The sequence below is a fragment of the Parasteatoda tepidariorum genome, chromosome 4 (genome assembly GCF_043381705.1).
Source record: "Parasteatoda tepidariorum isolate YZ-2023 chromosome 4, CAS_Ptep_4.0, whole genome shotgun sequence".
Lineage (NCBI taxonomy): Eukaryota > Metazoa > Arthropoda > Arachnida > Araneae > Theridiidae > Parasteatoda > Parasteatoda tepidariorum.
In genome coordinates, this window is record NC_092207.1 from 15,730,340 (window position 1) to 15,756,076 (window position 25,737).

General features: G+C 29.3%; 1 long non-coding RNA gene across 1 annotated transcript in view; it reads right to left on the bottom strand.

The window, feature by feature from the left end:
- The window catches only part of LOC107453389 (uncharacterized), a 209,993-nt gene that overhangs the window by 8,685 nt on the left and 175,571 nt on the right, over positions 1-25,737 (bottom strand). Inside the window, exon 6 of the long non-coding RNA XR_001585319.3 lies at positions 14,592-14,708. This is a non-coding gene — a long non-coding RNA (uncharacterized lncRNA). The remainder of the gene's footprint in view (positions 1-14,591; positions 14,709-25,737) is intronic.

The window sequence follows — 25,737 nt, forward strand, 5'->3', positions numbered from 1 at the left end:
TTCCATTAATTTATATATATATATATACACACATACAAAAATTATCTCTTTGTATGTGTTCTATTATATCTATTATAAAAGCTATTGTATATATATCTATTATTATCTTTTTGTATTATATATATACTAGTGAGCTGCGAGCTGCCCCCCCTGCTCGCTAACGCTCGCAAACATTACATTCTTACGATTTCTCTCAAATTTGGAACTTTTCAATTTAAAATTACATTTTTTAAAATAATGTAATAAATTGTATATCTTGCTATACGAAAGTTATTAATTATTATGAATTAAATTAATGAAAAATAATAATGATTTAATAAAAGTTATATTTTGCATAAAATTATCTTTAGTTAAACAAATTTTATAATTGTGTGCAGAGAAATTTATATAAATTTGCTTAAAAAGTTCTAAAATGTGGCGAAACACGCAAAAAGTAAAATTAACATAAAGTGGTCCAAGCATCGGATCACTACTAACTATTGGGACCATATTTCCCAGATTGCGGCTACCCCCTGCAGAAATCCGAATATATAGAAAAAATGGTACGTTTACTCAGAAATTATATGGTTTGCATCTAACTTAAAATATCGTTTGCACTAATTACTTGGAATATTTGAAGTCACCCTCTCTAACCATTAAGATTCCTAGAACCATTAAGAGTCCTAGAACATCAATATCTGATCATTAGATCAAAAGTTATTCAGGGAGGTTTTTTTATTTTACGCACTGTACATTGCGAACTAGTGTTAATGTGACGTAACTCAATTTAAATATACTTGCAGTTTTATAGATAAAAGATATTATTTGAAATGATTAAAAACCATCTCAATGAGAAAAAAAATGTCTTTTTGATGCAAAGTTTCGTTGCGACTATCAATTTTTTATTTCATAATTATTTGAGTGAAATTACTTAAATTTGGCAATTTTTTTTTATCAAAGTTGAATTAAAAACATGAAAAATATTTCTAATCGAAAAAGCTACAAATTTTACTACAATAAATTTAATAATTATTTTCTTACTTTTTTAAATAAAATAGTTACAATAATTTAAAACATAAATAAAATTTAATTTTTTTCACTTGAAGCAGCTTTTGAATTGTAAAAAAATAAAACAAGATGTTCTAATTAAAGTTGTAGTGGCTTAATGAAAGGACGAGGAAAAGTAAAAAAAAATGTATTCAAAACCTACCACTAGATGGGGTTATACATTATTTTTGAACAGGTTGACTCTCAGTTCCCCTGACTTGAATTTTTGCAAATTTTGGCTTTTTGGAAACCTCAAATATCTGTTATTCTCTGTATTATAGATAGAAAAAAAGACTACAAAAACCTCAAAACTGGTTTTTCGATAGTTTAAGATCAAACTTTGAAATTCTATTTAAATATTTCTTTTGAAAGAAAGTATTTTGATAAAAAATTAATTATAATAATATTGAAATTTATTACACCATAATTTTTTTTAAAATTTAACCACTTCCTTTACCAATTATTTTGAAAAAAAAATGCAAAAAATTAAAGTATTTTTTATTTTATTAATAAATACACGAAACTAAAACAAAACATATTACACAAGTCTTAAGTTGAAATTTAAAATTTTTTTTTTTTTCGCAAAAGAATCCCGAATTATCTCGGGCAAATGTAAAAAGTCCTCGTATGATAATGATCGTAAATGAAAAGTCCTCGTATGAAAAGTTCAAGATGTTATTAGTCCTCGTATGATAGTTCTTAAAACAAGAGACAATACAAAGTGATACTTTTCAAACGTCAGTGAAGGAATATGCCAATTTTTTTACTCTTATTGCTATGTAAATTCAGCAACCATCGTATATATAATCGCACAAAACACGTAGGCAGTCCCTCAGTTCAACAGCAAAACTCCCAAATAAAACTTGACAAACTTCCAATTACAGCAGATTATGTTTTTTTGCTTTCGACCGAGTTAAAACGCAATAAAACAAGATGTACTGACAAATTCTGGTACGCCCGAGTTTTCTCGGGATGATAAAAATTTCAATGTATACGGAGCCGAGTTAACTCGGGATAATCAAGGAAGTTGTTAAACATACAATTTTTACTTTCCTTATTGTCTGAAATTGCAAGTTGTTGTCATCAAGATTACTTCGATCGATTAAATGTTTTTATTCTATGTTTCATATTAAATATATCTTTTGATATTTTCAATTTCTTCAAATTAGTATCGATAAAAAAATACAAATTTAGAGGTTTGACTATATTGAAGAGATATAATCAACCTTATCTAATTTTACATTTAAACATTTATTTTGCTGATGAACACTAGTCTTCATGGAATAAGACAAAATCACATTCTGTTTCTGTTAGTAGGTTCTAATGCTTGCCACACGGGCAAGCCTGCTTGGTGAAACCGAGCAAATTTAAGGCAGAGTGTGCGGTTCTTGTTTTTCAGTGGCGCCATCTATGGGCAAGAATTCGACTTCTGCCACATCATACGTCACACCTGTTTATAATGCGGACCCATTCTTACATCACAGATCGAAATTTTGACCTGAATCAGAGAACGATCGATCTCCAATCCAGTACCCCCAGAGGTATTGATTTGTTATGGGAACATGGAGACTTTTGTACTCGACAGATTTAACGCGCATCATTTACCATTTACTACACGATGAGTCTTTGGCCGGCGGGATTCGAACTCACGAACTCTCGGGCATGAGCCCAGTGCCCTACCGACCAGGCTATCCCGGCCTTTCTGTTTCTGTCAGTCTAGTTATTTGTAATCAAATTCAAGGAAAAAATCTTATGCTTAATCATTTTCATCCCAATTTCTTTTTTTCTTATGTGAAACGCAATTTTTTATTAATAACTACGCAAAGCAAATTGAATTGCTTCTGCACTACGATTGATTTAAAAAAAAATCCAGGTAAATTTTGGTTTTTCAATCTAAATATGTTTTTTCCCTTTCAAAATGATATTGAGGGAGCTTTAACCCACGATACCAAATCAACGATTTTAATGGCCTTTTTATTAAAGTCCTGTGTTATAGATGCATTGTACAGTACCGTACTTTTACATTACTATATTAATGGCATACTGCACTGTAATGTACTTTTATTGTGCTCTATTATTGGAGTATTGTACAGTACTGTATCACTGCATTATATTAAGGAATAGAATCTACGCAGGTAAGTGGAACGGATTTATTAACAATCATCTTCCACTTAAAACGCATGAACTTATATAACAGTGTAATTAGGATACAGGAATGACATATGGGGATGCTCTAGAACATTCCATAAATAATAATAAAACTTAACCGCTTCCCTGATTATCCCGAGTTAACTCGGCTATGTATATATTGCTAATATTTATTATCCCGAGTAAACTCGGGCGTTGCAGAATTTGTCAGTACGTTTTGCCTTATCACGTTTTTACTCAGTCGGAAGCAAAGAAATAATAACATTAATCTGCTGTGATTGGAAGTTAGCCAAGTTTTGTTTGCGATTTTTGCTGTTGCATTGTGGGACTGCACACGTGTTTTGTGCTATTTTATCTATGATGGTTGCTGAATTTGCACGGAAAAAGAGGGAAAATAATGGAGTATCACATCACTGGTGTTTGAAAAGTATCACTTTGTGTTGTTCTTTGTTTTAAAAACTATCATGCAAAGAATAAAATTTAATTTTTTTTCCTTTTCCCCTTGATAACGCGGGATGGTAAACTGATGGTAAATTTTATAAATAAAAAAATTTTAATTTCTACTTAAAACTTGCGTATTAGGTTTGATTTTAGTTCTTTGTATTTATCAATAAAATAAAAAAATATGCTGATTTTTTGCATTTTTTTTTCTTTAAAAAAATTAGTAAGGGGAGCGGTTAAAGCACTGATATACACCGAACAGCCATTACATTATGACCACCCTCCATCTATAACAATGGTCTCACCCAGGTTTTCATGGTTTCTCACCCAGGGACAATGTTTTCAAGGGGCACATTAGGACCTATAATCATCATAGAACAATCCCTGACGTCTGTAAGCTACTTGAACATAATTGCAGACCAGGTTCACACATTCATGGCAACAGTTTTTCCGGCGGGGGATGGTGTTTACCAACAGAATAATGCACCATGTCATAAGGGTCGAATCGTCATGGATTGGCTCGAGGAACATTCCAGTGATTTTCAAGTCATGTCTTGGCCCCGAAATTCACCTGACCTTAATCCAATAGAGCATTTGTGGTCCTACTTGGAAAACTAAATTCGTACTGCCACGCTACCCCCTCGCAATGGGAGGGAATTGCAGGAGCAGTTGGTGAGCGCTTGGTACCAGATACCTCAGTCTACCAATCAGCACCTTGTGGAATCAATGCCACTGCGGGTGTTAGCAGTTTTGAGTGGTAAAGGTGGTCCTACATGTTATTAGCAGGGTGGTCATAATGCAATGGCTCTTCGGTGTATATGTTTAAATGCTTCTGAAGTTTTATTAAAAATCGGGAGAACTTTGTGGATCAAACTCAGGTCTTTTGACCTACAAGGTGAATGCCTATAGCAGCTCGGTCATGCTGACTCGCCAATATTTGACTACTTATTAATAAGGTAATCAAAGAGAATATCGAGAATAGTCAAAAAATGAAAAAATCTTGACTCTAAGCCAAATTAAAGATGAAGACCGTAAACCAAAAGGAAAAATATATAAACATCTTGAGACTAATCAAATCAAAGATTGATCAGAAAAATTCAATATCAATTCGTTTAACAGTATCAAGCCAAATCTATAACTTTTTGTCAGTAGATGAATATTTGATTTTCTTTAGACACAAATATTGCCTGTTACACTTATTTAGACATTTATTAATAATCAATATGAGTTAAACGATCATCAATCAGAAAGCTTTGCTTTAGAACCTAGTTTTTACACTCTTAGAAAGTTATTAATAAAATGAGCAATTTATAATTTAAATGAAAGATAATAGAGTCAATAGAATAAAGAAGTACGGAGAGTATTATGTTATTGTTCTATGTTATTGTTATTAACTATTAGTTAGTGTAAATATAAATAATTATAAGAAAAACTTGGATTTTTTAAATAGCTATTGTGACCAAAATCCGATCGCGAGGTTTTAATTTTAAACAACTATTGGCTGTTATTGTAATTGTTTATAGTAGTCATTTTAATTATTATTAGTATTTTTTATTGTAATTAGTAATTATTATTCTTACTACTGGTAAATATGATTATTATTATTATAGAATTTAAAAGTTTTTAAGTCTTATCTTTATTTACTGATAAATATTAAAAAAAAGTGTAATACGTGTAAAATATTGCAAAAGTAAAAAGTTAAATTACTAATACTTTAATTAAATTACTTTAATTAAATTAAAATTAAGGAAATATTTCATTTCAAAGATTAAGCTAGAATTAAGAATTGTATTTTAAAAAAATTATAATAATTCTCCTTAATTTCATTTGAAATTTTTTTTTTTTTTAAGAACTTGGTCCTTGCTCAAAGTTATTTACGTAAAAAAGTAAATGCTTAACAATATTTTTAAACGTAGAGATCAGCATTTTATTAAACGTAAAGAATAGTGTTCAAGTTTGCCGTTAGATGGCGATGCTCTTCCGAGGTAGCTCGACACCGTCGTTCGGAAATGTTTCTTTGAAAGAAGATTGTTCTTTAAATAAGGACTAATCTGAACAGGGTTCAAGCCTTGCTGTCACAGTGAGAATGAGCAACGTGATTTTTTTCCCCTCTGTTTTCTTTTATAAAGGAGGAAAAATTTCAATTGATTAGTCGGTAAGTTTCTGCTGCAAAATGAAAACATTTCGACTTACAAAAGTTTACATTTTGGTTATATTTAAATAAACTTCGGAATTCGTTCAAAAATTAAGTTTGTTTTCTGAGATTTAACATTAAAAAAATTAACTGTTTAGGACAGACGAAGCTTTTAAATTTAAAATAATTGTATAATAACAGTAACTCACTCACTTAGATTGGTAATAAATAATTTTTATTATTTTTAACAAACCTAAAAAGGAAAATAATAATTTGCTTTGTTTTTGATCTACACATCAATAAAAGGTAGTCATCCGACGTCATATTAGTTAAATGTTGATTATTATATTGTTTTTATTTATTTACTTTATTTATCTATTTTCTTTTTTTTTTACGGATTTCTTAAACTTCAATTTCATTATTCTACTATTATGTTCTACTCTTTCTTTTATTATGTTCTCCTAAATGTTCTTTATTCTATTATGTAATATGTTCTTCTATTTTCTACTTCCATTAATTCCTAAACCTTATCTTTTTGTAAATAAACGTTAAACAATAAATGGTTATCGTTATACATATGCAGGCATTTCAAATAGCAGTGTAAGATTGATTTTACAGTCTGCAGAAATCTTTAGGACAAAGTCTAAGGTTTATAAAAGATCAGCATATAAACCACGCAAGATTAAGACAATATTAAGTTTAACTATTTCAAGCACTAGGAGGTACACATTAAGCTTTGCTTAAATAGTCAGTTTACATCGAGATTGAACTTGCCTTTACAAAATAAGCCTAGAAAAACCTTCTGGAATCGAGGCTGAAATATCATTTGCAAATATTACCATTTGAAATATCATTCGCAAACATTAGTTAGCATTCTCAAACCTAGTATAAATTCATCTTCCTAAGGTTTATTTTAGATTTCTGGCAATCAATGAATCAAGGCTTATTTGAGCCGGCCTTTATATAATTTCTTAAACACTTTAAAATCTATGGTTGGTCTGATTATTAAGTTTACAACACAAAAAAATGTTACATTAATTATTAAAGTAAGTATGAAATAAAAAGTAAAGTAAAAGCAAGTAAGTATTAAATAAAGTAGTGAAGTAATAATTAAAGTAATTGCTTAAAAAAGGTGTTTATAGTAAAGCTAAGAAATGAGATTTTTTGTAAAGTTTTTTGCCTGCCCTTATTCAATCGTAAAGGAAACAAGCTTGGCAGACTAATATTTTAATTTCTAATTCTTAGTTTTAAAAAATGATTACTTAATCAACCTTTTATGCCTACCAACTGAAAAGGAAAATACAACGTTTGCTTTAAGGTTGCCAGCTATCTAGGTTGTGTGCTTATTACAAAGTTGGCTTATGATCCCTTGTCAAATTGTAGAAAAGATAGGACAATTTAGAGGAAATCACAATGCATTCAGGGTAAGGGCGGGCCTCAAACCCGTTACCAGTAAGCTACAAAGAATATTTGCGGAAAAGATGAGACCACTTGGTCAGAGAGACCGTAGTTTCAATTTCACCCTTTGCAATTAACATAAAAAATTACTGCAGTTCAAATTTTACAACAAAATGAAAACTTTAAAATAAGATTTTTGATCTAAAATCGTGAAGCAATCTCTTTAATTTAAGACTTATTTTTAATGTGTTGTTTCGTGATTGTTTTTTTCGTTAAAAAAGAACATTGCATGAAATTTTGAAATGTGATCTAATATTTTTTTAAAAAAAGGAATGCATTCTCACATCTGCAAACGACAAAACCTATTTTATATTCTCTTCGTTATAAGAAAGAAAACGCAAAATTCAATTCCGTTCTTCAACTTAAAAAGAAAAAAAATTGTTTATATCCTAGTTGGAAATAAGCCTCTGGTCATCGTGAAATAAACGAGAGAGAGAGAAAAAAAAAACAAATTTACATTTTTCCAATTTCAAAGATGACGACTTGAACGACATCAGCAAGAAAATAAAATCCTGCTCGTTCCTCGTTCTCTTTCAAAATTCAAATATGACTCTAGAAAGGACTGAACGTTGTTTACTCTGTCCTCTAAATCCGACACTGGTCCATACGCATACTCAAAATAAATATTTCCTCCGCTTCGCCTTAAGACCATGTAAATTCTACAGCCTTACCTATCGTCCACAAAAGCTTCCGAAAACCCTTGGTCCACCCTTTTCTGCCCTCTACCCCTGCACATAGTGGGTGAGAAGGCCAGGGCGGATATTTCAAATATCGATCAAAGCTGTATACAAATAAACTGGACGTACTCTTTTACATTAGACATAATAAGATGAAATAGGTAAGGAAGCTATTTATTTTTTGTAGGGAATAAGGGATATTCCTTATCTGTTATGCACTCTTTTTTAGGGAAGAAGCAGAACCAATAGCTTGTTTGCGTAAATATACCTTATCCTAAGGGCTAGTCCATCCTATTGGAAATAAGCTTTTCCAAAGACCATTATAAAAGAACATAAAAAGTAGAAGAAAAATCTAAATAAAGGCTATATGCAAACGAAAACTATGAAGAAAGATTCGAATCGTTTTATTTCTCCATTTTTATTGTCTTTTTTGCTAGCTATTTGGGCAAGGGGAGGATAAAATAAGTAGAATAGAAAAGTAATCAAGTTGGGTTCTATGAAATGTTAATCCGTTTAGGCTTAACATATTGATTCAATTTGTTTTTATTCATTTATGCTAATTTTTTTTAAGAATTTAGATTAACTTTGAGACGTAAACTCTTAAAATGACTTTTTTTAAGAAGTTTGTTGGTGGAGTAATTTTGAGTTATATCTTTTTTCTTATGGAGTTAGTGGAATTAAATATATAAAATACTCATTCATGGTTGTTGAATTAAACATTAATTCACATTTCTTCTGTAAAAATTATGTCTGCATTGGGTAAGTGTAATATTGTCGTGAGCTAATTGTATGATATATCAATAGCCATTTCTAAATTTAAATAATTATCAACATTTGTTTAATATAACATTAATCTGAATATTTATACGACTAATTAATTAGCAATTATTACATGAAAAGTAAACACGTATTTCTAATTTGAAACGCAAAACCACATTTCTTACAAGATGTGTAAATCTGTTTTGATTCATAGATCAATGCAGGAAATGTCCAACAACATTCGATGTAGAAAATGTATAACAGTATTTGATGTATGATGTATGTGTTATCAGAATTCGATGTATGAATTGTTAATCAATATTTCATGGATGAAATATTTACCAACGATGATATACGTGAATCCTTTAAGTTTCTCAAGTTATGTTAATTAGTAACTATCATGATATTATTCAAAATTAAAATTATCTTTCATGGGTTAAAATCAAAGTTCCTTAAAAAAATAAATTTGAATAAAATGTTTTTAGTTTAAGAAATTGATAAGTTACAAAAATAATTATTATTAGATAAGAATATAATATGGCATTTTTGTTTCTTCTTCGCTGTTACAAAGCTTATTGCTTAGAAAGTTTCATAAGTTATGCTTAAAATTAGTCAAACCACAATATATGTATAATATGTATCCAGTAAATGATGTTAATTTAATATTAAAGGGTTAAAGCTCAGAGTTACTTTTCACTACTATTTACAAAAATAATTTTAATTAATTTGAGACGAAAATGTCATGGATTGCTCAAATACATAATATCAATTTTTATTTTTTATTTTCTTAAAATTTTTTTTTTAATTTATCCACCATTTTTTAATGGAATAGAGATACTGCCGTTGCCAATAGCAATATAAAAAAGGGTGCACTTTTTAAAGATTTATGCATTGAAACTTACATTTGAACAAATTTTTGTGATTATATAGGAGACTACAGAGATGATTTATTTATTATGTTTATAAATGCCTGAGTTTGATTGGTGGAAAAGTGTTATAAGAAAAAAAAAGATAAATTCTGCAAAAACTCGAAAATGAAGAATTAAAATTTTCATAATTTTCCATTACGTGGCAAAATACACTAAATGTAAATCTGCATTTGTCCTGGTAAATATAAATTTCTTTCAGTATGATATGTAATCATTACATAAAGTAGCAATCCTAACTTCCTAAATATGATATTTATCCACAATTTTTATAAATTCATGTCTCAAAGCTTTTTTGAAACATGAAAACTATAATGAACATAGAAAATATTGTTGAATGCAAAAATTTTGAATTCATAAATATTTCTTCCCTAGTAATCAGTTAATAAATGGGGTAAGTAATACAAAACAATAAATATCCTCATTTTTTTAAAAATGTAATGCTTAATGACTTATGTTCAAAAACTGCCTTTTGCAAAACTGTCAAAATTATATTTGTATACTGTAGGTCATGGAAGATAAAAAATTTTTGAACTTTAAAATCTCAGAATCCACAGGATATGAAGTAATAATTATGTGTACTCTTCATTGTTCATAAAATTATGAGTAGATTATTATATATTTTATTTCAATGTGAATTGCACTCACAAATAATAGGCATTTAATTACGAAAAAAATCATTATGAACACTTAAGTGACTTTATGCATGTTTGAAATATTTTTTAATAAAAATGGTGATATTTCTGATTTTAATATATAATTATTAGAAGATGAAAATAATTTTTTTAGATATCAAAATTCTGGCACAACTAATTATCTTTGCTAAAACTTTGCCAATATTTTATGTATTACGTAATACAACAATTTTATAAAAAACAAGCATGTTTTACAAAAAAATATTATTATATATACACTTTTTGTATGAAGAAGAACAATGATACATTGGCTAAAATACCCTGTACTATATAAGTTCGTAATAGAAGAAAAAAAAACTGTTAACAGTATTAAAATTCTGATTTCCTCTATTTATTCCTCTTATTTTGAAATTTAGTAGTTATTGATTATCTTGTATAATGTCCCAAGGTAAAAAATCTTGATGGTTTTCCTTTGATGGATCAACATAAATATGATGGTTACCATCTTGAACTCCATCAAAGACCAACATATATCTTGATGGGGACCATCAAATCTACCCAACATCCCTATTTAGGAATTGCCATCTGTTTTAAGTTGGGCCAACATAACATACCCAACATGGTATGATGAGTTCTTATGTTGGGCCAACATAGCATACCAACATGGTATGATCGGTTTTTATGTTAGGCCAACAAAGCATACACAACATAGTATGATGGGTTTTAATGTTGAGCTAACATTGCAAACCCAACATAGTATGATGGATTTTAATGTTGAACCAACATAGCAAATCCAACATGGTATGATGGATTTTTTTTGTAGTGGCGTTAACCAGTATTTAATTATCAATTAAAATTTTAAGTATAAAAAAATTATTATGTACCCCTTTTTCATGTTGTCATAAAATATTTTTTAATTAAGAATTATCTTTTATTTTCCTTAATAAAAAATAGCTATTATTGAACTTTAAAATTCGTTATTTTCACTTCTTTTAAAAATTAGCTGCAAGTCCTTCCAAACATTCTACAGTATTTAATTCTGAGCATTTATCTCTAAAAATATTATATGAAGGTATAGAGCAATATTTTTCGCCAAAATTCTTCTGTATGTGTTCTTATGTGCTTAATAGAAGATAAAAGAATTTTTCGAACATTAAAATTCTGAAATCCTCAATTCTTTATAACTTTTTTTAGAAAAAAACTTAGTCGTTATTCAGCATGGCGTGTAATCCGAAACCATTTTATTTCACTGAAATAAAAAAATAATAAATAGGAAGCTGAAAAGCAAGGCGTGAAAAACAAGAAGAAATAATTTTAAAACATTACTTTTCGCACAGCGAGGCAATTTTTCGATATTTCAGATCCTGGTTTTTAGATATCCCAAAGCGACTATAAAAATGAGAATTTATTTCAGCCCTTGGTATCTAACGATAATGTGAGGCAGGGAGGGTAGAAAAACAGCCAAAATCTTATTTTTTTACGCCAAATACCTCGTATTGGCATGTCGTACACTCTGATCTATTTCTTACGGCCCCTTGCTTGTGCCTTTTTAAAACTGCATTTTTTTTGTTTTATATTTTTTGCTCCTATTGGCAGGGCTCGTTATTTAAAAATATGAGAATTGGAGGAATTCTCCAGAAACATAGCTTAGTCATTCATTTCTTTTTTTCGTTTGTACGATGGTACTTTATTAGAACATGTATTACGACAAAGCTTCGAACCTTATCGTTAAAGTATTCGTTTTAAAGAGAAATATAAAAAGGTATAGTTGAAATTTGTCTTCTCAGTCTTTTAAGTAGACAATAAAATATATCAGGAAAAAAAATTATTTTAAATTCAAATTTTTCTCTGAACTATATTATATAAAAAGTTTTTAAACACATTTAACTATTTTCTTTTTTAAATTTGTATTATGGCAAAAATTACAAATAAATAAACAGAAAAATATAGTTTTTTATTATTTTTTAGCTTTTATTCCTCAAAACATATAAAAAAAAAATCAATTATTTAACTTTCACAAGCAAATTTACAAACAAAAGCAAAGCAGCTGATAAAAAAATAAAAGTGCATCAACTGACAAGAAAAAAACACTATACAAAATCATAATATTTATCAAAATATTATAACCAAACTGAAAAAAAGAAAAAAAAAACATTAAAACAATACTACTTATGACATATTTTCAAATTTTGATAGCTGTCACATTCGACCATAATATAAAACTGTAAACAAGATTCAAACTTTTCTGCTATCAGCCTCAAATGACCTATTTCGCTTCATTGCATGCCCAAAGTATATCTTAAGGTTACCTGAATCTTAAAAGTTTTAGCACAAAACCTTGTCACTAACAAGGGAAACTAGGGAAGTGTGACTCGCCAATTTTGAAATAAACTAGTGGGATGTATGCCTTATGAGGAATAATTTTAGGGGGCAACATTCGTTTCGGCCCATAGAAGGTTCTGTGAGAGATAAAAAATAATTCAATATATAGAAAAATCGGTATTTTATCACTTCAACGCAGACTATTAGTTATTGTAATTGTCTCATAATCTAATTAATTTGTAATTAATTGGATAATTAATTAATTTGCTAATTGATAAATTAATCAGAAAAATAATTAATTATTAATAAATTGTTAATTAATTAATTAATTGATTTGCAATTACATACTCCAATTAATTTGGAAAGTTTTTTGAAAAAAAAATTTAAAAAATTTGATGTCAATTTTTTTTAAAATTAATCTAACAGATTTTTCTGAAAAACTACAGATATATAAAATTTTCGAAATCAATTTTGACAATAAATATGAATTATATAGTACGTGAAAGTACCACAAAATTAATTGGAGTAGGAGACAATTACAATAACTAATAGTCTGCATTAAAGTAATAAAATACCGATTTTTCTATATATTGAATTATTTTTTATCTCTCACAGAACCTTCTATGGGCCGAAACGAATGTTTCCCCCTAAAATTATTCCTCATAAGGCATACATCCCACTAGTTTATTTCAAAATTGGCGAGTCACACTTCCCTAGTTTTCCTTGTAAGATCCCATTTGCATCCCATTTCTGTCAAAATATCTCATTAGCTATTACATCCTGTTTCCGTCAGAAACAAAATCGAGTGTTCTGTAAAGACTACCCTTCATGTATATTTTTGGAATCCTTGTCAAATTAAAGGAGAAAGAAAGACAAATCAGAGGCCGCAATGAAAGGGTGGGAAATTTAATAATGTGGTCATTGATAAAGGTAATTGGTAAAGTGGCTTGCAAGTCTTGTTAAGAGCCTTGCACTATTCTTGAGTTCATCTGGCTCCATGTGCAGGAGCATATTCTTACATAAAGGTGAACGTTTGGTTTTTAAGGAATTTTTGTGATAAAGGAGGCATAACATTTTTCAATATGAGTGTTGGGGTAAATATATTTGGATGCTAAATTTATCCAAGTTATTACTCATAGTTTTATGTTAAGATTAATTGCAAAAAATAGATCTACTAATTTCCTACATAATTTTTAAAATGAGTGCAACATTTTAAGCTTTACAAATATTTATTTGAGTTCTGTTTAGTGTACTAAAAGGTTTGTTTTTAATGAGTTTTAAAGTTTGAATTGAAAGTCAATACAGATTTAAAAGAGATTGTTAAAACTAAAACAAATTTGAAATGAAATGAAAAAGACTGAAAAAATTATTTTTAACTTTTTAAAAAGTTATGTAGCATTTCTAACACGTAATTTTATAATGTTTCAAGTGAACTTTTAAAAAATATTCATTTAATAAATTTCAATTAATTAATTACTAAAATTTACGTTCTAAGTTGTAAACAACATCGACCAACAATTGCTTTCGATCAAAAGAAAAAGAGTAATATCTCGATTTTGTAAACGTATGATTAAATTGTGTTCCTTTATTGCAATTATACAAATTTTCTTGAAGGTATGAAAATACTTTAGTGAAAGAAACTCATTGATAAATATTGTAAAAAACAATATTGACAGTAATATGTTTTCTAATCTACATAATAAAGGCTAATCTTAAGCAGATCATTTAATTTTTTTTCTTAATTTGATTTCTTTAAACAAATTAAATTTAAATGATACGATGGAACTAAAAATATTTTTATTTAACAAGTTCTTTTCCCTTCTATAATTAAAATTAAAAAAATAATGTTTGTGGAGGAAGTTAAAATATAGTAGAGCAAAATGTTCAGGTTTAAATTTCACTTTGATCAAATCAGGAACTATATCTATAATTTCATTCAATGAAAATTTTAGGAACTTTTAGTTAAATAATATTCTTATTATAGTTGATGAAGGAATGAAGCTGTAATAAAAGCTTCCCTGTACATATCTTATTAAATTATATACCTTTACCTACATATGATTACCTTTTCTAAATAATCAAAGAGCAATTCCATATTATCATGTATACAAGACCTAATTTTCCTGCTCTTGTTGGAGACAACATTCTTCAAACACGTGATATCCTCCATTTTCTTTTCAAACTGTAAAAAGAATAATAAAATATTATTAAGGATATTTTTTCTGGAAAGATCTTACTAAAATGAATAGTAAAAAAAGTAGATTGATGAAGTTATGGACATGGCTTGGAATGAAACTAAATGCTACTTTTACCTTTAATACTTCTCATTATTGTCTATTAAAGTATCTGCATTGTTTCAAATCTTGTTTGCAAATTTTGAAACTCTGATTTAGTGAGCACTTAATATTGAAATAATTATCCAGGCTTCTAAGAAATTTACATAAATTTCAGAAAGTTGGTCATTAATTTATACGGCCAGCTTCCTTTGTTGACAAATAAACTAAGTGCCAGTATTTGTAATAAACATGTGAAAAATTGGTAGAGTTGACCATTACCTTAAAGCAGTATTTCCCAAAGTGCGGTACGCGCACCCTCAGAGGTACGGGAACAGTTTAGCTTGGGTACGCGTAATCATGCAAAATATCTTGCAACAAACGAAAATTTCAAACTTTTTTATTTAAATACAAATCGAGCCACGAAAATGGCCGTTCTAATGGCCATTTTTTGCTGACTTAACAGCTAGTAATTAGTGATGTCAACAGTCAGTTGTGATGTTTAACTTTTGTGCAATTTTTTTATAGTAAAAAATCTATTCATTTTTTTATTAGTGGTACACAGCATTACGAAAAATTTAGAAAGGGTGCGCTAAAGTCATAAGTTTGGGAAACACTGCCTCAAAGGGTTATTATACGAAACTTCCTAACTCAATTTAAAAATGCACATCCTTAATTTTAGGATGGCATCAAACTTCGGACACAAAGATCCCGGGTTCGAACCCAGAACTTTTTTTCGCGCAGTCCCTCTACATTGGTGAATACGTACAGAAATACACAATATTCTCGTCCTTTAGCAGATGTAGCACTAATTTCATCTCGTTCCTTGTTTCACCATTATGTGACAAATATATCATCTCAGTTTAATAGAACGCCGAGGTCCTAGCTGTAGCGAACTAATTCTAGCATAGCGTTAATTTACGGTCAGTGGCCCTATATTTTACTAGGCGACAGATAATTACAGGCAGGTCTGTGTTATTATGGCCCTGAAACTTTAATGACATAAATTTATTTTTATGGTCACTATCTTGAACTCTCTTTTCCGGTCGCTGACCGTAATCTAAAGGTAAAATTTCTTATACTGAGTGCTTAGGTTAGCTCTAAATAAGATACTTGGTGGTGGTCTGAATTGGTATTAATTTAGCAATAAATGTTCCTTTGTTGTACACTGAATAGAGCTTATTTTTTCGTTTTATTGCTATGGGTTTTTTGTTTCTTTGCACTATTTACAGTTGTCTTTGCACTTTACCATATGAAATTCGAAAAGCAATTGCTTCCATATAATTGGTTTACGAAAAGTATACTTTTCTTTTGCATTTATTTTAAATACATTGAAATGAAAGTCGCCGTAAGTGCTTTGCTTGTGTTCTTGACTTGTCAGTGAAGCTACACAAGCGAACGAAAAGATTCTTTTTTTTCTCAAGCCTGGAAGCATTTACGAAAACTCCTTCTCTGGAAAAAGTTTGCAACATTTAAATTACTAGCTGCAGCTTTTGCAAGCAAGGAAGGAGATACAGAGATAACTGAGAGATAGAGAACCTCTTTGGTACCACCCACTCTATCGTGTCGAATAGAAAAATCTTTCCTTGAATACAAAAAAAAAAAAGAGAAGAAAAATGAAAGAAAAAGAAGAAAAACAGGAAAAAAAGAAAGACAGGAGAGAACCTGCAAATAATAGCAGGCTGAAAAACTTCTCTTCACAGAAGAAAGCTGTTGAAATAACAAGTTATCAAAAACATCTGTCAAGAAAATACGGTTGGTCTAGGAAGGCATCATTATCCTTAATGCACAAGATAGATTTAGATTTTTACAAGGAAAAGATAATAAAAAGAAGGAATGAAATAAAATTCGAAAAGGGGGTGGAGGAATGCGCAGTGCATCACGTGACCCATATCTTCCTTCACACACACACAAAAAAAAATGTGCCTTTTCTAAACACGCCTGAATTATGATGACTGGCTGAAATAGTGCCTGAAATTTTTTAAGATCGTTGGAGAAAAAGGAGATATAAGCATAGATGCTGATGACCAAAAGAGAGTTCTGTATACAAGGGTGGATGGGGTGTTCGAAATTCGAAGAACACTGATTAAATGACCCGTGAAGGATCGCAAACTGACAAAATTTGCAAATCGAGCTTCAAAAAAATGCTTTTCAGTTTGTGTTAGAAGAAAAATTAGTTCTGAAGCTGGATGGACGCCGATATTTGAACTTTGATCTATTTCTGATTTACATATTTTTTTCTGAAAGTTGTAAAAGAATAGTTTTCATAGCTTTAGAATTTTAAAAGCATCAAATTAATCAGTAAAACATTCTGCATAAGCCAAATTATCTAAACAGGTTGCCAACTGCCCTAGCAGCAATATAACTTGGGCTCTCATTGGACAAATATTCACGAAGCTTGGCTCAATAAGGGCTCAAAAGGCCATTATTTCTCTGATATTGGTCTTATATAAAAAAGTCCGATTAAACCCGATATTTTACAGCCATTTTACAACCATTATTGGCCTTATATAGAATTGTCAGATTCACTCGTCATTTTAGGGCTGGGATAGCCCGGTCGGTAGGGCGCTGGGCTCATGTCCGAGAGTTTGTGGGTTCGAACCCTGCCGGCCGAAGACTCCCCGTGTAGTAAAGTGACTGATGCACGTTAAATCTGTCGAGTCACAAAAGTCCTCCATGTTCCCATAACAAATCAATACCTCTGGGAGTACTGGATTGGAAATCGATCGTTCTTTGATTCAGGTCAAAATTACGATCTGCGGATGAATGAATGGATGTATGAATGGGTCCGCCCTATAAACGGGTGTGACGAATGGTGGGACAGAAGTCAAGTCGAATTCTTGGTCATAGATGGCGCCACTGGAAAACAAGAACAATCGCACCCCCTCTGCCTAAGCAGGCATACGTCAACAACAACCCGTTATTTTGTATTTATTATTCAGCCAATATATGCCATATATTGGCGCTCTATATATGCCAATATTGGCTCAATATAGGACCAATATTAAAAAATCTAGACACCCTAATATTGGTCCCTCATATAGGACCCAAATAGGACCCATACTGAGATAATTATTAGCCTAACTGGGGCCAAGGTGAAATAGTAGCTAGGGTGTATTAGACGCTACAAGATGCAATGATGAAAATTTGACGAAATAATTGAATATAATTATATTTATGTATAACAAATTAGTAATTACTATGATGTAATAGATGGACACTCAAATATCACAAAAATTTAGTCGTTTTTGTCGAAATCATAACCTGGTACATGCTCTGAGAAATCTTTCGTCTAAGTGATTAACGGAACTTTTTTCGAGAAAATGAATGTCGTCAACATTACAGAAATAATTCGTCATTTTATTTTTTTAAAGAAAAAAAGCCCCCTGTAGTGCCTAATGTACTAGCTTATCTAACAACCACTTTATTGTGGGCACTATATAGGTAGATCAATGTCCCTCCAACAGCACAAGAAGAACACTATAAAAGATTTTGGGGAATAGTTGTCGCCTTTTTTTATTTTGATTTAAATAAAATTTTTTTTGCAGTGCATATAATCGCGTCATTTACGACGTCATTTTCATTTACGTTTTCACTATATACATTCCATTTCAAATTTACCTTTTGATGTTTTGCTACTTTACTTGCTGGCAATGCATATTTTCATGTTCATTAGAATAAATTAATTGCTTCACTGCAAAAACATTTCGCTTAAATAACAAGCATACTGAGACGAAAAATACGATCCAAACTACTAGAATATGGTAATATGAGTCATATTTCTAGCTCTTTGGAAACAACAAAAAGCTGAGTAATTTTTACTGAAGTGGTAATAATTTTGGTAAAATTAACAATAAAATTTGGTTTTATGAAGTGTGTTAAAATTTGGAAAGTTTATCATGAAACCTTAGAGTATGGTATAAAAACCATTTATTTGGTTAAATTTACTTTTCTGTTTTGTATGTGTTACAAAATGTGTGATAATAAAAATTATGATTTTGAAAAACAGAATTTCTGGTAAAATATTACCTTAATAATGGAAAATGAATAATTTTAATACTGTATATTTTAGTTTTTATACCAGAAGTATTGATTTTTTTTTTACCAGAAATGTCATTACCATACAGTACTGTAATTTTGCGAGAATTTGTTTTCTCCGTGCATGCTTTTATTACATATATTAGCACTAATTCCTTCAAACAAACGTATTTTGTCTTTTTACATAACTTTTTTTGCACTATAATTATAGTTCTATACTTGAAAATGTATTAAGTTTACAGCTATGCCAAAAATGGTGACAACAATCCAACAAATTTTCTTACGAAGTACATTATAGTTGAACTAAGATTGTAACGTATATCTTTTCCATGGATTACAAAGAAATTATTTCATATAATTATTTCTTTAAGTAATTACGTTTTTTTTCCATTTGTCACCCGCTATATTTTATTCTTAAGAAAATACTTACCTTTACTTTCAAACTCAGGAAAAGTTATATATTTTAGAGAAAAACCAAATTTTTCTAAAACTAAAATAAAACAAAAAAAAGATGTAATTTTATGGAGGGTCCCTCTCAACAACTGTCACCAGAAGAGTACTGCCTGTGTGATGATGCCTGTGGAAACGGCGTAATTTCCTGCCGTGAGTTTATGGCAGAGCAAATTTTCACCTCCACGAACTCACCTTTTCCAATTTTCGCTACGAAGGTTTTTCGTTAGACAGACACAAAGTTATATAAGAAAATTTTTCTTTCTTATTTATTTTGGTCTTCCCGTTTCTTCCACCTTTTCGCGTAACTGAAGAAGTTCTAACTGTGTCCCTTGTAGGCAAACGAAAATTCATTTTCGGTTCACAGGATTGTGAAGAAAATGTGCTGGTGAGATGAAGCAAGGCCTCGAAAGAAAAGCATCCTTCCGCGAATGCATTATTTTTCTGTCTAATGCAATGCGTCTAGAAATTTCCTTCTGATACTTCAGTTTCTTCCTAAATTTGTTTAAAAGAAGAAGTTTAGTATTCTTGGGAATAAATTTGTCTATAAACTTACTGGATTCTCCAAATCATAATAATTTACAAAGAAGGTATTAAGAGTTGAAACTCGATTGATTCATTCAGTGTTCTTTAATCACCGAACTTGATGTAAACTTTTAAGATCTTTGTTAAATTAAAACGAATGCATTATTTTTCTGTCTAAGGCATTGCACACCGAAGTTTTCACCTGACACTCAAGTTTCTTGGTAAATTTGTCTAAAAGAAGAAAATTAGTATTTTGGGGAATAATATTTTTAATAAATTTACTAAATTTTTTAGTTTAATAAAGAAAAATCATAATTTGCAAAGAAGGTATTAAGAGTTAAAACTTGATTGATTCTTTAAATGTTCTTAATTCACCGGACTTCATGCAAACTTCTAAGATTTTTGTAAAATTTAAACCAATCCATTATTTTTCTGTCTAAGGCATTGCACACTGAAAAGTCTGTCTAAAGCATTGCAAAACTGAAGGCCACTAAAGGCAAAAGAAAGGGAATCGGCGCTTGATAAAACAACTTGATATTTTCTAGTGCAAAAAAGTCCCACTTCTAAATAAAATTTATTTCATTATTCGATGTTGATTTTTATTTTTCATGATAAATAATATCAATACACTTAGAATAAATTACAAAACTAATTCTGATAATAGAATTAATAACAATAATAGCATTAATCGTAACTATAATAAAAAATTAAAAATTTCAGTTTGAAATTTTCAGTCTTCATCCAAAAAATGCAAAAAACGAAATTAGATTCTGAAAAAGTAACTTTTGCTTATTCTATAACAAGAATATTTTCTAAGTGCTAGAATAATAATTAGTCAACTTTGAGACTAATTTTTTTGTCTTAAATTTACCTTAATAAGGTAGGGGACTTTGTGTCACAGAAAACATTTTTTTAGAATTTGTTTTGGCAGTTAGACTTAAGTTTTAGTTTCATTCGGAAAATAGCTTTTGGACAATTTAATTTGTAAAATATTCTGCTCATTTCAGTTTTATCAAAGTGCCAAAATAAATGGATAAATTAAGAAATAAATATAATAAAATAAAAGAAAGTTCACAAAGTGTCCAAATATTACCCCATTAAATTTTATAATATGGGAGGTAATTATGAATCACCAGACATATAAAATTTTTTAAATACTCTTCATTTTTTTGGCTATTTTTTTCTCTTATTTTCTAATACAAATAGGTTTTCTTCATAAATAAAGATTGTAATGGCATAATGTGATACTACTCTTAGTGACATAACATTTTGTAATGATAGGATAATTTAAATCATTGCTTTTCTTAAAAAAAAAACTATATAGATATTAGTATATACATAATCAAGAATCATTTTCATAACGAGTGGTTGTCATAGTAACAGTTACAGTTTCAATTCGACATTTATTGCTGAAAAATAAAACTACTTTTAAATTTGCATGCTTTTATTGTAAGTTCATAGCTTCCTGCCTCAGAAAAATGTAGTTTCAAAACTTTTTTAAAATTTTAAGGCCGTCAATCGAGGAAAAGAAACGTGTAATTAAGTGAATAAGGCTATTTTGAATAAGATTTTGAAAATTTGCCTTTTATTTTTATTAAAGTTTCATCGCTTACAAAAGAAGTGAAAATATCCATTTGCGTAATTGCTAAAATGCTTATTGAAAAATATTATTTTATAAAATGATCTTCTTCAATATAAAAATAGTTTTTAGACTGTTTATAATAACAAGCTTTATAAATATTTTCATGTTTTTGAATAAATGCATTATTCAAAATCTTATTTCTTGAACTGAACAGCTTTTTGGTTTGTAAACTAGAAAAACAAATATAACTTTACGAATGCAAAAGATTAAAATAAGTAAACCAGTTTTGAAGTTTTCGAAAACAGTGCCGTTGTCTCTCTCAGTATTAAGAGCAAGCGAAATTCTAAATTTTGAAGAGATGAAGAAAAATGCAAAATCCTTCGCCCAGAAGAAAATTTAAAAAACGAAACCAGTGAACCATTTAAACAAAATGTAAAACGTTTTTGAGGCATGAGCTCTGAATTTTTTGAAATTCACAAACCTTTTGTAAATTCGAAAGAAAGCAAAGGGAAAGATAGATTTACTCGTACAATAACTTAGGATTGTGAGCACTCAGCTTACAACTCACTTTACCCACACTTCTCAATCCAAAGAATATTTTCTATGAAAAATGCAAAAACTTAAAGGCGTGTGTGCCGATTTTGTTATAAACTGCTTAGTTTGACAGCTTTACCTTTACTATCAGCAACAGTAAAGTGTATTTATAAAGTTTAAAGAATCTTTGTTTCAGCCATATTATTTTTACTTCTTTATTGTATGATGAAGGCAAAAAACGTTATTTTTCTTTGATTTTAGCAATGATAGTTGAAACACAAATATATATTTTTTGGTAAAAGCTATATTTTTACAAATATTAATTTCCTTCTCAATTTTATGGAATATTTTTTTAAATTTTCGCTTTTGTAAACAAATCAGAAAAGAGTTTAAAAAATCTTGGTAGTCTAAGAAAAAGTTTAAAGAATCTTTGCTTCAGCCATATTATTTTTACTTCTTTATTGTATGATGAAGGCAAAAAACGTTATTTTTCTTTGATTTTAGCAATGATAGTTGAAACTCAAATATATATTTTTTGGTAAAAGCTATATTTTTACAAATATTTTTTAATTTCCTACTAAATTTTATGGACTTTTTTTTTAATTTTCGCTTTCGTAAACAAATAAGAAGAGAGTTTAAAAAATCTTGGTAGTCTAAAAAAAAGTTCAAAGAATCTTTGTTTCAGTCGTATTATATTTATTCCTTTATTGTATGAAGGAAAAAACGTAATTGATTTTTTATTGTAGCAAAAATAGTTGAAACTCAAAAATATATTTCTTGATAAAAGCTATAATTTTACAAATATTTCTTAATTTCTCACTCAATTTTACATATATATTTATTTCTTATTTTTGCACTTGTAAACAAATCCGCTGTCCGGTTATCTCACGTTAAGTTTATTTCTGTAAACCAGAAAAATTTCCCAATCAAGGCATAAATTAATAAAAAATAAATGGAAAGAAAGTAAAGAAATAAAAAAATAAAGTGCAGATAAATAAAATAAAATAATAAATTAATAAATTTCTATATACCATAATTTATTAGTATTTAAGAGTATAAACAAATTAAATCAACACCACAAAATGCAATTCTAAGGGATGTCCAAAAGTAGTTAAATCGTGTCATGACGAAATTTTACAAGATTTGACTTCTATAAGATAGCTTGCAACAGCGCCATCTCTTGGCCTATGGAGATTTCTGCTGTATAAGCTGAAAAGTTATAATAAATTCGTGGCGAAAGGAGATTCCAAAGAAATAACAACATTGCAAACAGCACAAACTAGATAGTAGCTAGGTTCGCAACTCAAACCATATAGATTGCGTATTAATCTTTAGGGGGTGAGCGCTATCGAGTAGAGGATAAATACCACTATTTCTTTTAAAACTAGTTGATGGGTCAGAAGCATTTTTGGCAGAGACGTATTACTTTCCAAAAAAAAAAATAATTTTCGTTCAAAGTCAAGGATGCTGCCGAAAATCTTTTCGCTGGGGCAATGACCCGGAGCAATTGGAGGTGCCCCCACCTGGACCATACTCCCCCTCCACCAACCTCGTAATTCAGAATATATTGTTCAGTAGAGCCGTTGAACATCTGTTAATCAGAAAATATATGGGTCAACATATCAAATCTGAGCTTATCTCCTTCCCCTCCCCTTCCAACCATTTCCCCAGTATAGAACACGAACTCTTACATACGGATTGTAATACTGAACTAGAATTGTCGTTTTGTCGAATATGACAGGCTATTGTACAATTGTACATGACGTAATCTGAATAAGTGGAATTCGATGTTTCGTATGCGTGAAAGTCCGAAAGACGCAATTCTTTAGTTATTTTAATATTTTAAGTTGTTGTTGGTCTACCACGGTATATTGAGGAATTATTTTTTAATGCTGGAAAAATTTAGGTAAAAAAAAAAACAGAAAATTAAGCTAATTAAAAATGCATTTGTGTATACAAAGAAGCATACAAAAAAATATAACTCCATTGTGTATTCAAAATCATGACCTTTAAATTTCTAAAAACCCTCCATTTTAACTGATGCGAGATTTTGAAATAAACTTTTAAAGCATTTAGACTTATTAAAAGCATTTTATTTTTGCTATTTTGAGGGATTTGTATAAAACCTAAATTAAACAAATCTTTTAAGCTACTTTCACTCAAAAATTTGGAAAGTTATTGATGACTCAATTTTTTGGGAAGTCATTTAAACTTCGGGTTAAAAACTGGTGGTCATGGACTAAATTCTAGAGTCTGAATAAAAAAAGTGGGGTAAAGACAACGAGGGGTGACCCCTTTAGGTATGGTCTGAATTGAGGTGGTAGTGATAGGTCAGGCATTAGCGTCTAAACAAGCACAAAATTACTTGCTTTTCACTTCAAAGGTTATGGAGGGATATAGTTTGCAATGAGATTTTGGGGCGGTTGCGTTTTTAATATTAAACAGAGGATAATATTATGTTATATTTTAACATGATTTTTTACTGTTTTTTGTTATTTTAAATTGCTTTACGATGTTTGATTTAATTTTCTAATTTAAAAAAAATTAAGAATTTATTTCTGATTATTTAATATAATTTAAAAATTGATAATTTTAAGTCTATTAATTGGTATTTATTAATTGCTATCTATTAATTGCTATTTAGATAGCATTTGTTTATTTTTTCCCTTTAAAAAAATTTTTTTTAAAAAATATTATTTATTTTTATTAATATTATTTAAATAAATAATATTAATCGATATTATTTATTTTTTTTAAAAAATAAGTTCGAAAGTTAATAAATTTTATTTGAAATCATCAAGAAGATATCAAAAAAACTTTTTCACTGATGGCCTCAAATCACGTTCATCTTCTGCAGTCACATCAACACCTCCCACCCTTCGAAAAAAAGGGGGACAACGACTTTCTCTTTCCACCCTCATCCCTCATATCCATTACGAAAAAAAAGAAGTATCTTGTGATAGCGATTTCAAAATAAAAGATGGAAAAAAAGTATTCTGGATATTAACGACTAATAGCTATCTATCTAAAAGACATGCAGCCCATTTCAAAGCCAGGACCAAAGACCTATAGAAAAAGGAATGAAGTCCTTCTTTCGATGAAAAGTGGCCTATAAACTAGCAAAATAAATTGGTGATTTTATTATTTCTAAATCATTCAAATCAGATATCTGAATTTATGACAAACGAATAACTCGAAACTGAATATGTTAAGAATTCGTATAAAAATCATTCGCATACCGGTTTTAATAAATAGATTTAATTTAAATAACAATTGGGTTAAATGTAAATAAAATAAATTATTGGTGATTTGATGGTTCTTAGATGATTCATATCAGGTATCCGAACTAATGAATGATGGAAAAAATATTCCAACGTCTAAAAAACATACAGCCCAATTTAAAGCCAAATAAACATACAACTTAATTTTACTAAAGTCTCTTTTAGTAAAAAAGTAGCCTATAGTTCACTAAAATGAATCATCGGAGATCTGATGATTCCTAGATAATTCATATCATAATTTGCAAATATATGACAATACAATCACTCTTAACTGGACTTGTTAAGAATCTACGGATTAGATTCTTTCAAATAATTGATTTCAATACATAGACTTTATTTAAATAAATTCGGCCCTTTTTTCCGCTTTAATTTAAAAGTGACATTTAGAAGTGTCAAATAATTCTGTGATTTGGATGATTTCTACGTGAATCATATGATGTATCCAAATAAATGATAAAAATGAAAGATGGAAAAAATGCAATCTGGGTGTTAACGAATAAAAGCTATCTCTGTAGAAGACATGCAGCC